This window comes from Macaca nemestrina, chromosome 6, assembly GCF_043159975.1.
Source record: "Macaca nemestrina isolate mMacNem1 chromosome 6, mMacNem.hap1, whole genome shotgun sequence".
Classification (NCBI taxonomy): Eukaryota; Metazoa; Chordata; class Mammalia; order Primates; family Cercopithecidae; genus Macaca; species Macaca nemestrina.
The window spans coordinates 123124299-123143225 of NC_092130.1; positions in this window are offsets into that span (position 1 = coordinate 123124299).

Here is an 18927-nt window from a genome sequence, read left to right on the forward strand (position 1 = left end):
AATTAAACACTCATGTTCTCATTTATTTGTGCAAGCTTAGAAAAAGTAGATTTTATCGAAGAAAATAGTAGAACAGAGGATATTAGAGGGTAGGCAGGGAAGGGAAAAAAAAGGTAGGATGGGAAGAGATTTGTCAAAATTTACAGCAAGATAGGAGGAATAAGTTGTAGTATTCTTTAGAACTGTAGGATGACTATAGTTAACAATAATATACTACATAGTTTCAGATAGCTAGAAGAAAGATATTGAATGTTCTCAACACAAAGAAGTAATAAAGATTTGAAATGATAGATATGCTAATTACCCTGATCTGATCACTACACATTATATGTATTGTGACATCACTATGTATCCCATAAATATGTATAGCATTGTGTATTATTTAACAAATCAAAAAAAAATTGCTAAAGTAACTTCCCCTTGCTCCTATAGGGCTTAAGATCTGACATTTATTTTCATTCTGGAGTTTGTTTTCTGGTCAACTTAGGAAGATGCTATCCTTAAAGTCAGAAAGAATAATAGGGGCCTCACACTTCAAAGTTGAGCGGTTTTTTCTTTGAGAACGTTCTTTCTTCTCAAAGCAAAAGTTTGGATCATGATCAGTTTAAAACAGAGGATTGTTTGTAGAAACCAGGCATGCTCAATAAAATAAGGAACAAATTGGGAGGGCTAAACTTTTTATACAATTATAGATTACAACTCTATATCTAACATTACAGCAACATGCCAATATATGTGCATTATTGCTACCTGTTCGTAAGCTGAGATGTTCAAAATGGCTGCATTATTATTATCTATTAATAAAAAGGTGGGACAGTGTCAAAAGAAAGCTTACATTTGGAGGAGTAGATCTCAGAAGAGAGTACCTGGACTATTCTGCTGATTGGCAGATGGGATCAGTGTGGGTCCTATCACCACAGACAGTGAAAATCGCATGTGAAGGAATTTAGCCACTCTATTCTTGTGAGAGGGACTGCTTATGTTTCCCTTGCTTGTCTTTAGTAGACAACTAGTAGAGGAACCCAAATTAAATTCTAGTTAGCATATGATTAGAGGTGACAAGAGGAAGTGTTGCTTTTAGCACTGCAAGCTACTATCTGATACAAATTTTACTCTTATTCCCTCTTGATGGTGGAAAGATTCCTAGCAAAGAGGAACATAAGTATTAGGCCACATTCTACCATTTTAGGTAGGTTAAAATGATCAAGGTAAGGAACATATTCTTACTCTTAGCTTTAAAATTTTGATGTAGTCTTTAATTATTTGTTTTTGAATTTTGAAAGGGCATGTAATAGGTACTTTGAAACTAGGGCTAAGCATGGTGTTCTGAAACAGAAACAATGTGTGCAACATTCTGTAAAGGATCCATGCAGAAATAAAAATGAAACTGACAAGTTTAAGGAGCTACATTTGCTTTGAAAAATAAAACACTAGAGAAATTGACTACAAAAGATGCTAGAATGTAGTTAAAATATGGCACAAATGATGTTCTCTACTGGAAAATCATGCAATTTAGTGGCATATGCATTATACCACACAGAGCAAAACTGTGGAAAGTTGTTGCACTTTCTGCAGAAATTGCAACATTATTTCTCTATGGAAATTATGTTTATATCAATTTCCTTATTCAATAACCACTTTGCCATGTGTCTACTATGTACATGGCCCTGTGCAATGGTTTGGTTGGAGATTTATTTAAAGAGGAATGAAGAGAAGGTGCTGACAGCCTAGTGAAACAGACGGCCAGTAAATAAATAAGCTCAAGAGGTCTTCATAAGTGCTTTAAGAAAGGCCTAAAAAGAGATCTGAAGAAGCACAAGGAGAGGACCCTCCTGTAGCTTTGGAGGAAAGGCTTGACCCAGGAAAGGAATGGAACTGGATATTGGGTGGCAGGTGAAAGTTTACTAAAGAGAGAGGAGACTGACATATTCAGTGAGAGTGGAGCCTAATAACATCTTCAGTACTTTGGAAATGTGAAAATGTATAAAATGTTGACTAGCACAGAGGCAGTATTACGTAGTGTTATATGGGATAATTCACTGTGAGGGCTGGATTCTCTCACAGAAAGTTTATGGGGGTGGGGAGCAAGGAGGGCGACGGGGATATAGGGGAGAATAGAAGAGACTGATCCCCATAAGCCACGTATTTGTAGAACACTTTAATGCAATGGATTTCCTTACAACTTCTTATTTGATCCTCATAATAGCCCTATGAGCTGAAAAAGGCAGGTGTAGGGTATTATTTCCCCCATTTCATGGTTGAGAAAACTGAGACATGAAGCGATTAGGTAACTTGCCTAAGGTCAAACATTGCTTAGTGATAGACTGACACTAGCGCAGCCCCTAATCTCAACCCCTGGGTGGAGCTTAGCTGTACTGGACCATACTGTCTCCAGGCTGGTACATACCCCTGGCCCTCCTTTCATTTCAATATGAATTTTCATGAAAATCTTGAGGAAAATGATGTATCTTCTCTCCACAAAGAAACACGTACACACACCTACACACACACACACACACACACATACACACACTTTGCACGTGATGTCAGAGAATTCATAGAATCCAAATTCTACAAAAGTCTGCCCTGGACAACTAAGTCTCACATTTCATAACTGCAGATGAACTTTCAAGGAGAGAGAACATCTCTAGTTGCATAACTATATGACTATGCAAAATTGTTTCCTTATAAACCTATGACTCCATGCCCCTGGTGCAAATCCCAGTGAAATTGTTTCTGTGTTGCTGGTGTTACAGTTCTGGCCCTGATACGGTTTAACTGTGTCCCCACCCAAACCTCATCTTGAAATGTAGCTCCCATAATTCCCACGAGTTGTGGGAGAGACCTGGTGGGAGATAATTAAATCATGGGGATGGTTTCCTCTGTATGGTTCTCTTAGTGGTGGATAAGTCTCATGAGATCTGATGGTTTTATAAGGAGAAACCCCTTACCCTTGGCTCTCATTTTCTCTTGGCACCCACCATGTAAGATGTGCCTTTTGCTTTCTGCCATGTTCGTAAGGCCTTACCAGGCACGTGGAACTGAGTCCATTAAACAACCTCTTTTTCTTTATAAATTACCCAGTCTTGGGTATGTCTTCATCAGCAGCATGAAAATGGACTAATATAGGCCCTAACTGCCTATATGATGACTCATTGCCTAGACCTATGACCTACGTGGTGTTCCTCATCTTGTTGTATTCTGAGTTTTGAAAATCAGGAATCTAGATGTTATATAAATTGAATTATCTGTTGAAAAGGATATTCTATAAATAAGATGATTTTGTCCTAAAAATTTAAAGATATATATTACCAGATTGGTAAAACCTCATTCTCATATTTATCTACTAAAGTGAATAGCAGTATCATTCTTTAGATTCTAACTTATTAGGAGTCTTTCCCATATTTCTTTAATTATACTTTAAGTTCTGGGATACATGTGCAGAACATGCCGGTTTGTTACATAGGTATACACATGCCATGGTCATCTGCTGCACCCATCAACCCATCATTTACATTAGGTATTTCCCCTAATACTATCTCTCCCCTAGTCCCCCCACCCCCACCCCAGGCCTCTGTGTGTGATGTTCCCTTCCTTGTGTCCATGTATTCTCATTGTTCAACTCCCACATATGAGTGAGAACATGCAGTGTTTGGTTTTCTGTTCCTGTGTTAGTTTGCTGAGAATTATGGTTTCCAGCTTCATCCATAATTTAAGTTTGGTCAAAAACTACTACACAAAGTTTTAAAAGGTGAACTTGATTGATGTTTTTAGTTTTCAGTGTTTTATAAGTATGGAAGTGAGGCTAACCAGCAATTTCTATTCCTTTGACTTTATCTGTTTTACCAGTGCTAAAAAGTGGAAGCTGGGAGACCTAGAAATGTTCAAAACTTAATTTTGACTTGTGAAAACCAAAGCACCATCAAACCACATTCTGGAGAAAGAGGCTTTCTCAGAGGAGAGGAAGTTCCTCTCAGAGGAGAGTTTCTTCAACAGAAGGAATTTAGAAACCTCAATCCTTGCGCCAAACCCATCACTGAGACTCCCTGGGCTGGCAGTGTTCTGTACGATTCACATTCAGTGTGTCCACTTCCCGACAACACCAGGACTCTCATTTTCCCCACTTTTAAAATAATTTTCACCCCTCTTTGAAAATCTAATGTAAGATAGAAATGGAAAAATGCCTACACAGAGTTCTTTCTGAATTTTCTGTCCATCTAGAAAGAGAAATTTTTCTTAGCATGTGAAAAGGAGAAACAATCTACATACTTTAATTTCATGGTATTACTTTCACTCCTAGATTGTGAACCCTTGAACTTCTTATTATGTCATCAAATTGAACTTCTGAACTTTTTCTGAGAGCCTATAAACCTGAAAGTGAAAGCTGCATGAAATTGTTTTCCGAGGCCTCCCTCAGCGTCTGCATAGTAGTAGCGGGTGATTGCTTACAGAACAACAGTGCAATGGCATGACAATATCATGTAAAACGAACAGTTCTAAAAGTGTTTCCCGGGGCTTTCAGTAAGACACTTATTATTAGTAGTTTTTTTTTTTTTTGGTTTTTTTTTGTTTGTTTGTTTGTTTTTGGTTAGCCTCATTTTTCTATCTTTAAAAGTTAGGTTATAATCTATCCTTTTGTAATTCTGCAGAACACATTTGGGAATTGCACTAATAGATTCAGAATGAAATCCATAAAGGGCTTTGTGCTCCTCAGAGATCTCCATGTAAATGCAATTATCTCATGGTTTTGCTACAGGCACCCCACCATGTGTCTAGTGTCACCAATCTTATTGCATGCTATGGAGACTTGTATGGCATTTATAATGGCCTGTTGGAGTGAGTGTGCATTTGACATCCTTCAAATTCTTGCTTAAGTCCTGGCTCACAGAGACTCAGAGGGTCATGAACAGTTTTATTCACACTTCTTTATATTTCCAGCTTCACAGTAAAGTGCTTCTTGCCCTGGGGTTGACCTTTAACTTCAAAGCTAAAATCATTATGTAACTCAAAACAGCTAAACTGATATTGCAATGAATAGAAATAAAACAGTCTTCAATTACCCTGGGAAGATTTAGAAACAATCTTACATAAAATACACACAGACACACATACACACACAAATATGAAATAAGTTACACATAATCTAGTGACTATATAAAGAAAGGATTGTCAAGAAGCAAGAGTGTAGAGCATAGAGACAAGATATATAAATTGTTTTCTGTATTGGAGCTCAATAACTAGTAAGCAACATTCTAAATAGAGGGAAACTAAAATAAGACTGTCAATATGCCTAGATGGTAAACTCATGAACAGATGTTAATGTACTTCTTTGTATCCCTATAGTATGTGTGAGAGATCTAGGCATAATTATTTCCATGGATTTCTTGCATTAAATGTAATATTGAATGACCATTTATGCATCAGATTGTAACAATTTGTAACCAGTTTGTAACAAACTGTAACCAAATTGTAACTAGTCATACTGAGTCAGATAACTATTGAATTGGAAAGGGCAAAATAACCAGGTTGCTTAAAATTTACTAGTGACAATATAAATGTTTCACAATTGGATAGTCTAATTGGCCTTAAATTTAGCCACTATATTTACTAAACAATAAATGGTTACTGAGTGTTGACTATTTGCACCTATTCTTCTAGGGTGAGATATAGAGTAGTTTCACAGAAGACCAAAGTTCCTGTCACCACAGGTCTTGCTTTTTTTTCTTTTTTCTATTCAAGCTAATATGGGGGAATTAATGCATGGAAAAATGCATTCAAAGTTATAAGTACTAAAAGATAAACCACACAGAAATATTACTTGTACTAAATTATGAATATTATTTTTAATTTTACATCATAAAATGGAATCCAGGCTATTTATCTATCATTTGATATCATCATGATGCAAAAATAAGAATATAACCCATCCTACTCAACTTTAGTATGGTGAATATGGCAACATCAAAGTAATTTATAGCAGCATCACTTCTTATGTACTCACCAGAAATAGATCAGAATACTCAAGAGAAGTAGTAGAGTGACTTAGTAGCATATTGTGGTGGCTTTCGTTGAACAGTGCTTGGTCAACTCAAGGTCAACAGGTAATATTTCTTAGTGATTTTTATTTTCTTCATCTTGTGAAAATGTATCAATGCCTGCATTTGTATCCTGCAACTTCCCAAAATAAACAGAAATGAAGATAAGTATGCTATCTGATGCTAGTCTTCTCTGAGTCTTTCTCTGCCAAATTTAAAATGATCCACTTACTTAGTTTACTTATTTGAATTTTGAGACTATCAGGCCAGTTGAGAGGACAGAGAATTACAATACAGAAAGCTCATGTCTGCCCCCAAATATCAACTGTCACATTAACTGTGCATGTTGCTGCTTGTCTACCACTCAGTACTAGCTAGAAATTATCTCATTATTTCATTGGGTTAAATGTTACAGTTAATTATTTGTAATATTTATATTGTAAATAAAACATGTATGTGTGTGTGTGTATATATACACACACATACGCACACATATTCTCCCCTAGGAGGAAAAAAGAAAAAGTGCACAAATATTATTTTGGAGGTCAGAAAGAACTGATCTTGGTCAGGACTAAAGAATTTAAAGGCCTATAGGAACCAGACAGGCACTATCAATGGGAGAGGCAGAATGGGAGTAATGAGATAAAGGGAATGACACTCGGCTGTAGTGTCAAGGGCACTACAGAGAAGGGAAGATGTGCTGAGCCTGCATCTCAACTCACACAGACAGCTTCCGATGTCTGTTGCCATGTGGGAAAGGTAACCTAGTGCTGAAAGAATTTTGGAGTTTTCAAAAGCACCCAGAATTTATGAAGTTTGCATCTTGAATTTACTTGTTAAGCCAAACACAGTACATCTGTGGCTAAATGCAGGGCTACCATACACCAACTTCGAGTCTAAAAGATCATTACTCCAAAGAGTTTTTCCTCTGGCCTCTCCTTTATCAAGTTAAGAGCTAGGAAAGGATTCCATTTGAAATCACTTGGGGCGATGCGCCTGGGAACTGGTACACCTCAGAGAATAGGGATAGACAGCAGACAGAGCAGAGAGTTGGGAGATGGGGAATAATAAAAGTACTACTCTAAAGGAGAAGAGTCAATTTAACAAGGATTTAGGGACCTGGCCGGGCGCGGTGGCTCAAGCCTGTAATCCCAGCACTTTGGGAGGCCGAGACGGGCGGATCGCGAGGTCAGGAGATAGAAACCATCCTGGCTAACATGGTGAAACCCCGTCTCTACTAAAAAATACGAAAAACTAGCCGGGCGAGGTGGCGGGCGCCTGTAGTCCCAGCTACTCGGGAGGCTGAGGCAGGAGAATGGCGTGAACCTGGGAGGCGGAGCTAGCAGTGAGCTGAGATCCGGCCACTGCACTCCAGACTGGGTGACAGAGCGAGACTCCCTCTCAAAAAAAAAAAAAAAAAAAGGATTTAGGGACCTATGGGACAGCAAGAGGTACCAAGTCCGGGAGGTCAGGTTCTGGCTGAAGAGTGTTCTAGAAAGGATCCAGAGAGAGAGAGAAAGAAGATGGTGCTGTGGGAAATGCAAGAAACAATCTTTTCTACTTCACAGTTTTGCTTAGGGCTGTCACTGAGCCTGTTAGTGTGAACAGAAGAACAGAAGTTAGATCTCCAAAGAGAATCTCTTTGGCCTAAAAACACAGAAGGATTACAGTAATGGTATCCAATAATCCTACTTATGGCCACATTGAATTCCCCTAAAGATTGCACATAATGTTTAAAGTTCTTTTCTTTTAATTCTAGGTTTTTCCTTTTTAAATGATAATTTAATGATACAGTTTCTAGGCCTAGGAATAATAAGACTTTAGTCATCATTAGACAAAATCATGCTGAATATAAACACTGTCTATTTTCCTTCATGTTTTTATATGTGTATGCAGCATTTGTCAGCATGGCAGCCATGGCCGAGGATAAAGTGCATTTTTCTGCTTGGGTGGTTAGCCCTTTCATTTTTACAAGTGACACAATAAAAATCTGCTGAAGAGTGAACATGCTGCTTTCACTGTGTCATCTCAGCCCTGCGGGTCATTTTATTATAAAAATGTAAAAATCCAGTCAATTTTATTTAATCAGCTGAAAAGGAAAAGTGTTTCCAGGTCATTAATCAAGTGCTCCTTCTCTGTGGGACTTGTCTCTTCAGAATCTGCCATATGAATCATTAATAAAGCTGGAAAGATTTTTTTTTCTTTTGCCAGTAGGTTTTTGAGAAACCTAGATGTTATTAATACACCAGAAGTAAAGTAATTTTAGGTCAACAAAGCCTTCTGTAGCCATTGCCTACAGAACTGTACCTATGATATTAAAAGCAGCAAATTCTTTAATTTCTAAACATTTAATTGTTAGAAATGTTGGGAAATGTTCAGCCGTTTAGATTGTATATGATTATATATTCAATAATTACATGTTTTCTTTAATGTTACCTAACCTTATATTTACAGTAAACTTTTATTATGTGAATTGATCAAAACATAATGAGACAGTAGGAAGAGATAATTACTACTGTGTCTATAATAATAATAATGATAGTAGTTAAACACAGCAAACTGCATTCACATAATGTCAAGCTTGTGCTTAAACCCACAAAAACAAGCAGTGAAATAGATGCTTGAAATTCTCTCTTGAAAGAAGTTTGCCACTTATGTTGATATTAGTTGATGGGCTTTATTTTTAAAAGGTGGTATTGACTTAAGAACCTTATAGTATTTGACCAGTAGTTCCCACTGGCATCATAGATCAACTTCTGATTAAAGCTATTTGGTTTAGGAATCATACTTACAAGGAAGCTAAGTCAACAGATATGAGAGAAGGAAAGGGAAGCCATATTCTGAAAGACTATGCATCACTGTTCCACAACCCTATAGGGAGTCAGGAATAGTGGACATCAAAAAATAGGCAATTGTACTAAACAATCCCATACTCTTTCAGTTTGTAAATTACTTTTGTGGATTTAAAATCACAAGGACCACATTTCCACCTTTTTTTTTCTCATTATCAATGCAATACAAACATGCTAGAATTGGGTTATACTGACTTTATATCAGTTTATAATACTAACTTTTGAGAGTTAAATTCATTTATTTTTGCTCAAACTCCCAGAGATATCTCCCAAAAAGCTGTGAAGATGACTCATTTATTCCATATCTAATATCTTCATTCAATATTTAATAAATATACTCTTTACCCACATATAATCATATATCAAACATATATGAGGCTTGGTGTGATGGCTCACACCTTTAATCCCAGCACTTTGGGAGGCCTATGCCAGGAGTTCAAGATCAACCTGGTCAACATAGTGAGACCCTGTCTCTACAAAAATTTAAAACATTAGCCAGATATGGTGGCATATGCCTGTAGTCCCAGCTACTCAGGAGGCTGAAGCAGGAGGATTGCTTCAGCTCAGGAGTTCGAGGTTCAAGGCTGTGATGATTTAAGTAGGTGCCACTGCACTCCGGTCTCATAAAAGAACAAAAAACATACATGAATACCTGTCTTTTACTCTCTTATAATCAGGTTGGATGGCTGTTTATGACACGTATGAACTCCTTCAAAATAATTACAACACACACATATGTATACTTAAAACATACACATACACGCACACCTCCCTATATTTAAATATCCTTTAAACTATCAAAGAAACTCTTGGCAATATAATATAACAACACAAGCACATTAAGAAAAAAACATACTGAAAGTTGGGTCTCTTTTTCTGTAAAATTTTGTTCTTGAATCTGAAAAGCAAAAATTATTTGTTTATTAAATATTTTTAGAAAATTGCACAATCTATTTGAAGGTCACCAAAACCAAATCATAACAGTCTTCCTCAAATAAAATATAAAACAATGATTTAAAATGGAGATTTAAAAATCATACTTAGAGCAGATTTATTAAGAACATTTTTGGCCTGGCCTGGTGGCTCACTCCTGTAATCCCAGCACTTTGGGAGGCCGAGGCGGGCGGATCACGAGGTCAGGAGATCGAGATCATCCTGGCTAACACGGTTAAACCCCGTCTCTATTAAAAATACAAAAAAATTAACTGGGCATGGCGGCAGGCGCCTGTAATCCCAGCTCCTCGGGAGGCTGAGGCAGGAGAATGGCGTGAACCCGGGAGGCGGAGCTTGCAGTGAGTGGAGATCGCGCCACTGCACTCCAGCCTGGGCGACGGAGCGAGACTCCGTTTCAAAAAAAAAAAAAAAAAAAAAGAACCTTCTCATGGATGGCACATGTCTGAATACAACCCAACAAAGGGGGTTAAAAAAAACTCTAAAAACATATAGTCCTGTCCTCACTTCTCTACCGAGCTGACCAGGGCCACTGAGCAAGCACAATTTCAATTTAGTTGAATGACTCAAGACTTTTTCCCCCATCAATTAAACTTGAACCACCAAATTTTATTAATGTCTAGTTTATGAGCCAGATATGGTGGTTTTATTGTTGATTTTATTTTATTATCTAGGCCTTCTATTAATATATAACATTATAAATATATTCTGAAATTAAAATGAGTAAATGAAAGAATAAATAAATTATTAGAGGAATTGATGAATGAGTGGATGGATAGATAAATGGTTTGGATGGAGATGAAGTTTTAATTCAGGGACAGTCTCTAGACAGGCTGTCAGATTTACTACAGATCAAAAGGTAAAGTTTAAAATTCTTTAACCGTGCCATCTTTTTATCGATGCCTGCCTCAGTTTATCTTCTAAACTCCTCGTTTTTCCTCTGTGTTGGCTGCTCACTCCTCCAAAAAATATACTGAGTCCTTATCATTTGGCAGGTATATTGAGAGACTGTGTGTTTGAAGGGAAACAGAGAGATGATGTGCTTCTTTATTTGAAATAAGGCCTGCGTGGTTAGAAGGATCTTGTTAAGTGAATATTTGGAGGAAAAGCATTCCACACAGAGGCAATATCAAATGTAACAACGATAAGTTTAAACATATCTGTCATTTGAGAAAAAGAAAGAAGGACAATGTTGCCATATCATAGTGAAAAGCAGTGAGAGCAGTATATTTGAAGACGTAGGCAAGGGCTGGATCACAAAAAGCTTTATAGACTATGGCAAGGATTTTAAATTTTATGTTAAATGCCTTGGGAACACATTGGAGGATTACAAGCATAGAGTGATGTGATATATCTATGTATTAAAAGAATCACTATAGTCTCTGGGAATAGAATAGCTGCTGTAAGAGTTAAAGTGGTCACAGTGAGACCAACCACTTAAAAGACCCTTGAAGTAATTTTTCCATGAGATAATAAGCTTTTTACTATAGTTTCAAGAGTGAAGTAGAAGAGAAGTTGTTGGATTTTGAATATCTTTTGGAGCTAGAGATATAAACATCACTGAAGGATGTAGAGTTTGAAGAAGAGAAAGGTTAACGATATGACATCGTTAGTTAATAGAACATAATAAGCCTCTTCTGCATGAAATAGTGAATAACAGTAACTACCCTGTTTCTCAAAACACATTGGTATATAATAAACTGTAGAAGCATTTGATCTTTGATTAATTATATCCTTTGCACATGGTACAGTGCTAGATCCTGGGAACCCTTGAATTCTGCCTTTATGTATTTTAGTTTAGACATACTAACAAAAAATCATATAAAACATGTTGCATTTGATTTGTGTCATACCTGCATTTAGCTGAAACCAATCTTGAAGAAAGAGGGTTGTGGTCAGTCAGGCAATCCTTACTGAATGAGGTTATAGTTGAATGGAGTCTTAAAGGACCAATAGGAGTTAACAAGAAGACCTGGTGAGGGAGTGGGAAAAGGCAACCCCATTTCAGACATAGGAAGTAGCACATTCCAAGGTTCAAATTATGAAAAGCATGGCTATATGGCTCTACCAGAAGGTTTAAGTGATGATAAAATAAAACAGTATATGAGAAGGCACTTGGTATATACAGTGGTACAGAAGTAAAGACTCAGCCATTGTTATCCCCTTTTGAATTATCTGACCCCCTCAGTGACTCAGTCAGGGTTAGAGAGAACATAAACTCCATGAGGCCAAGGATCTGTATTCCTCCATGTATCTCAAATACCTAAAACACTGTTTAGCATATATTATTAAGTACATGACACACTATTTTTTGAATGAATGAAGAAAACATAAATAAATATAATTGATGTATGGGAGTAAGAGAGATATATCTAGACCCATAAGCAGGGGCCAGATCACAAATGATAATGAGCACCATGGCAATGGTTTGGATTTAATTCTGAAAATAAATTAATGTTGAACAGTTTTAAAGTCTGAACATACATTATTAGATTTTCATTTCAAAAAATCATCTTGGCAGTTCTGTATGGAATCGAGAAAGGTTTGGTAACCACAGTACATAGTACATCGGGATTATAAATACAACCTATTATATAAGATGAACATAGGTTTCCTTAAAAACCATGCAGTCCCCTAGCAATGCAGATGAAAGTAATGGAAAAAGAAACCAGAATCTAGGTAGATACTGCATTTCTTTGTATACACTCTGCCTCTCTTTCCTCTTGGTGTCACAGACCTTTTTTTTTCTTTTTCTTTTTAAACATCTGGGCTAATGGGATAGTGATTATGTTTATAAATATATTTCTGCCTGCTTATAAATTTGACATTATGATAAATATAAATCATTTAAAGAAGTTTTCCCTAAATATTTTCACAGTTGCTTATCTATTTGCAACTAATAAATGACTCAATAAAAAATTTCAATTACAAAACTGAACTAATTACCCTTAACAAGAGGTTGCATGCATTATTAGTCATTTATTGAGCTAGTTTGTCTTGGTTACCAATAAAATATACTTTCTGTCATTTTTATTTTTTCCCATCTATTTATTAATGTACTTTTACTTACATTTAATTTTTATAATCATATAGAATATATATCATCATAGACAAACATTTGAGCTCTTTTCCCCAATCTTATATACATCTTTCTAGAATACACAAATCCATAATTTACTATGACATTTGAACAATGCCAGCTGATTAGTATATGTATTACTTGCATTAATTTTATACTAGTTCTTACATAAATAGTATTCTCATTGCTGGATTCAGTATGGCTTAAAAAATCTTGAACCATGATTTCAATACCTGTGTAAATTTGAGGACTTTTTCTTCATTTTTCAAATGGAGAAACTAGAACTCTACCAGCTCTAGTTTGTTCGTTTGAAAAGTGGGTTGACACCTGACACCTACCATTTTTGATGAAATTGGGTATTATGTGGCATAATACATAAGCAAGCAACTTGTAAGCTCAAAATTATTCTTCAATGGTCTGGAATTATCAACATATTAGTCTCTGAATCAATCATTACAAATAACACATCTGATGACCATAAAACAACTTTTGGTAAGTTTGTTTCTCGGTGCTTCATGATAATAGATTAAATTCTGGGTCCTCTGGGGGGAAAAATGTCAGAAATGCTTTATCTACTTTAACCACTATGTAAGTCTGTAGAGAATAATTCATAATGCTGACATTCTTATTTATTCTTACCAGATTCATCACGTAAATATCTGTTAGTTAATAGTACTAAGATACCAGTTTGCCAAGACTACTTTAAGTTGTGTAATCATTGTTTCATTTGTTAGAAACATTATTTAACATTATGTACTACTAGTCTCCCTTTCCACAGATGAACTGCTTGGAGAGAATATTAATTGCTTAATTCCTTCTATGGTAAAGGAAGAATTTGAACCCTGTTATTTTCATTCCCAAATCTGTATTCTTTCCATTTCCATGAGTTGGAAAAAAAATGTTTTAACTCCTGGATTTTCTAGTAATGGTCTGAAACTGTAAAGGTGTGGCAGAAAGTTATTTATCCTTTGATATTTATTCTCCTCTGTTTTTTTTTTTTTTTTTTTTTTTTTTTTGAAAACTAAACTCCTAGCTCTAGGCTAGGTATGTGGCCTCCTGGAATGAAGATTACAATTGCAAGATTTTCTTGCCATTAGGTGTGGCTAAATTCTGGCCAATGGGATATGAATCCTGCAGCGTTAAAAGTTGGGGGCAGGAGGATGCGTTCCTTTTTCTTCTCTTTTTGTTTCCCGATGGCTGGATGTGGACTTTACCAGGATACCAGTAGCTACCTTAGACCATAAAACTCAAGCTATAATTTGAAGATGGTAGAACAGCAATGGAGGATTCTGGGCCCATAATAACAACGAAGCTGTCTCATTTATTCTGAGTTGCTAACTTCTGTACAGTGAGAAGAAAAACTTCTCTCTTATCGAAAACATAAGCAAAGAGAAAAAATCCTTTAAGTTTATGTTGAACTATAATTTATTGCTTCTTCATGTCCTTCTAGCAAAGATTAACAGACTTGCTTTTTAAAATAATCATATTTCCAAGAAGACATTCAACATATATATTGAATATGGCAGCTATTTCCATTTGAGGTTAAATATTATGAATGAGTAATTCTACATGCAAATATATTAATATTAAGATTGTTTCAAGAACAGCTTAATTATACCTAAACCAAAAGAAGAGTTCAATTTTAAAAGACCTTCCTTAATACCTGAATTTAACATATAGCAATTGGCATTGATGATAACATAGCCAAACTCTATTATCCAAAAGACAAAATATTATGCGTGCTGGTGAGGATGTGGAGGAAAAAAAACCCTTGTATACTGTTGAAGGGAGTGCAAATTAGTACAGTCATTATAAAAAAACAGTATGCAAGTTTTTCAAATAGCTAAAAATAGAACTACCATATGATTTAGCAATTCTACTTTTGGTTATATATATAAAAAAAATGAAATCAGTTTGTTGGAGAGAGATGTCTACACTCCTATGTTCAGTACACCATTATTTGTAATAGCCTAAATAAGGTATCAACCTAAGTGTCTATCAGTGGATGAATGGATAAGGAGAATATGGTATATATTCTCAATGAATTTCTATTCAGCCTTAAAAAAGAAGGAAATTATGTCATTTGTGACAACACAGATGAACTTGGAGGACATTATGCTAAGTGAAGTAAGCCAGGTGCAGAAAGACAAATACTGTATGATCTAACCTACATGTGGAATCTAAAAATGTCAAACTCATAGACAGTGAGAGAGTAGACTGATGGTTACTAATGGCTAAGGATGGAGGGTAGGGGGAGGGTACTAGAAATGTTGGTCAAAGGGTACAAAATTTTAGTTAGATAGGTTCAAGACGTCTGTTTTACAGCATGATGACTGCAGCTAATAATGTACTCTTGAAAATTCCTCAGAGTAGATTTTAAGTGTTCTCATCACACAAAAAAATAGTGAAGTAATATGTGTGTTAATTGCCTTGACTGAGCCATTTCTCAGTGGATACATATTTCAAAACACTGTGAGGTACACTATAAACATATACAATTTTATTTGTCAATTAAAAAATTAGAATATATAAAATAGTCAAATGTTTTGCTTTTTGCTTTTCAAGGGTATGGCTGTATTGCTTAGTCATGATGTTGATTTAAAAAATCTGTTTTTACCAATTAAATTGCCTTCTAACATAAAAAAAGTACATTTTTTGTTCTACCCCATTTAACTTTAAAGCATTATACTTACACATTTCTTGGGAATTACAGCTAGAAACTCTGAAGGTCTTACCATGCTCTATTCTATGAGGCACACTTTCTACTTGGAACCATATAGAGCAAGGTCCTAGAAATTCATTCAAGCAAGTAATTAAAAAGATAGTAGAATTAATAAATATAATTAGGTCTCCTGGCAAACTCTCTGCTTGTCATAAGCTATCTTGGGCATTATTCTAGCCTTTCTTTTGCATTAGTACATGGTTAATGCATGTGAGATTTGTATCTCAAATAGATTCTGGAGTTTGAATAGAAATTTAGAGAGCATGAAATAAAGTATCCACCTTTATAGAGTTAATATTACTGCATAAATTCTTACAGTTTGTCAGGCAGGAATACAAAGAAGCTATAAGAAGAGCAGAAAAAACACTTTTTAAAAAATTTATGTTATACATATAAATAATAAAATAGTTCGAATCTTTGGGACAGGCTATGATATGAGGGTTTGATCTGCCAAAAGAAGTATCATTATAACTGAGAAGACTTGTGGTGCCTAATTAAAGAAAATAAGGACATGTGTCACTATGGTAATTAGGTACTCAATATGGAAAGCAAGATGAAGTTGGGAAGTGAGCCTACTTCCAGATCTGACTGTGGAACCCAGGAGAGCCCTATCAGCAGCAACAGGGAGTGTAGTAGCATGTCAGACAGTAACTCACTGCTGACTACAGCTCTGTGTAATCTACAAATATGACAGACTTCTGTCTTGATAAATCTCTATGGCAAAACAAACATATATATGTGTCTGCATAATGATAAAATTACTTTCTTTATAAAAGCGATCTAATCTAGACAGATAGTAGGTATTTCACTAATTTCCTTAGAAGTAAAAGGATCATTTACAGTGTTTCAAATTGTTGAGAAAAACTGTATATTCTTTTTCTTCACTGAGATTTTTCATCCCTTAACTCTTATTAACCACTAACCCTATGACTGCCTTCTTTCTCTTTTTTTTTTTTTTAATTATAATTTAAGTTCTAGGGTACATGTGCACAACATGCAGGATTGCTACATATGCATACATGTGCCATGTTGGCGTGCTTCACCCATTAACTCGTCATTTACTTTAGGTATATCTCCTAATGCTATCCCTCCCCCGTCCCGCCATCCCATGACAGGCCCCAGTGAGTGATGTTCCCCTTCCTGTGTCCAAGTGTTCTCATTGTTCAATTCCCACCTATGAGTGAGAACATGCAGTGTTTGGTTTTTTGTCCTTGCGATAGTTTGCTGAGAATGATGGTTTCCAGCTTCATCCATGTCCCTACAAAGGACATGAACTCATCCTTTTGTATGGCTGCATAGTATTGCATGGTGTATATGTGTCACATTTTCTTAATACAGTCTGTCACTGATGGATGACATTTGGATTGGTTCCAAGTCTTTGCTATTGTGAACAGAACAGTGCCACAATAAACATACGTGTGCATGTGTCTTTATAGCAGCACGATTTATAATTCTTTGGGTATATACCCAGTAATGGGATGGCTGGGTCAAATGGTATTTCTAGTTCTAGATCCTTGAGGAATCGCCACACTGTCTTCCACAATGGTTGAAGTAGTTTATAGTCCCACCAACAGTGTAAAAGTGTTCCTATTTCTCCACATCCTCTCCAGCACCTGTTTTTTCCTGACTTTTTAATGATGGACATTCTAACTGGTGTGAGACGGTATCTTGTTGTGGTATTGATTTGAATTTCTCTGATAGCTGGTGATGATGAGCATTTTTTCATGTGTCTCTTGACTGCATAAATGTCTTCTTTTGAGAAGTGTCTGTTCACATCCTGTGGCCATTTTTTGATGGGGTGGTTATTTTCTTGTAAATTTGTTTGAGTTCTTTGCAGACTCTGGATGTTAGCCCTTTCTCAGATGAGTAGATTGCAAAAATTTTCTCCCATTCTGTAGGTCGCCTGTTCATTCTGATTGTAGTTTCTTTTGCTGTGCAGAAGCTCTTTAGTTTAATTAGATCCCATTTGTCAATTTTGGCTTTTGTTGCCATTGCTTTTGGTGCTTTAGACATGAAGTCCTTGCCCATGCCTATTGCCTAGGTATTGCCTAGGTTTTCTTCTAGGGATTTTATGGTTTTAGGTCTAACATTTAAGTCTCTAATCCATCTTGAATTAATTTTTGTTTAAGGTGTAAGGAAGAGATCCAGTTTCAGCTTTCTACATATGGCTAACCAGTTTTCCTAGCACCATTTATTAAATAGGGAATCCTTTCCCCATTTCTTGTTTTTGTCAGTTTTGTCAAAGATCAGGTGGTTGTAGATGTGTGGTATTATTTCTGGGGGCTCTGTTCAATTCCATTGGTCTACATTTCTGTTTTGGTACCAGTACCATGCTGTTTTGGTTACTGTAGTCTTGTAGTGTAGTTTGAAGTCAGGTAGTGTGATGCCTCCAGCTTTTTTTTTTGGCTTAGGACTGACTTGGCAATGCGGGCACTTTTTTGGTTCCCTGTGAACTTTAAAGTAGTTTTTTCTAATTCTGTGAAGAAAGTCATTGGTAGTTTGATGGAGATGGCATTGAATCTATAAATTACCTTGGGCAGTATGGTCATTTTCACGATATTGATTCTTCCTATCCATGAGCAATGAATGTTCTTCCATTTGTTTGTGTCCTCTTTTATTTCATTGAGCAGTGGTTTGTAGTTCACCTTGAAGAGGTCCTTCACATTCCTTGTAAGATGGATTCCTAGGTATTTTATTCTCTTTGAAGCAATTGTGAATGGGAGTTCACTCATGATTTGGCTCTCTGTTTGTCTGGTATTGGTGTATAAGAATGTTTGTGATTTTTGCACATTGATTTTGTATCTTGAGACTTTGCTGAAGTTGCTTCTCAGCTTAAGGAGATTTTGGGCTGAGATGATGGGGTGTTCTAAATATACAATCATGTCATCTGCAAACAGGGACAATCTGACTTCCCCTTTTCCTAATTGAATACCCTGTATTTCTTTCTCCTGCCTGATTTCCCTGGCCAGAACTTCCAACACTATGTTGAATATGAGTGGTGAGAGAGGGCATTCCTGTCTTGTGCCTGTTTTTAGAGGGAATGCTTCCAGTTTTTGCCCATTCATTATGATATTGGCTGTGGGTTTGTCATAAATAGCTCTTATTGTTTTGAGATACATTCCATCAATACCGAATTTATTGAGTTTTTAGCATGAAGGGCTGTTGAATTTTGTCAAAAGACTTTTCTTCACCTATTGAGATAATCATGTGGGTTTTGTCTTTGGTTCTGTTTATATGCTGGATTATGTTTATTGATTTGCATATGTTGAACCAGCCTTGCATCCCAGG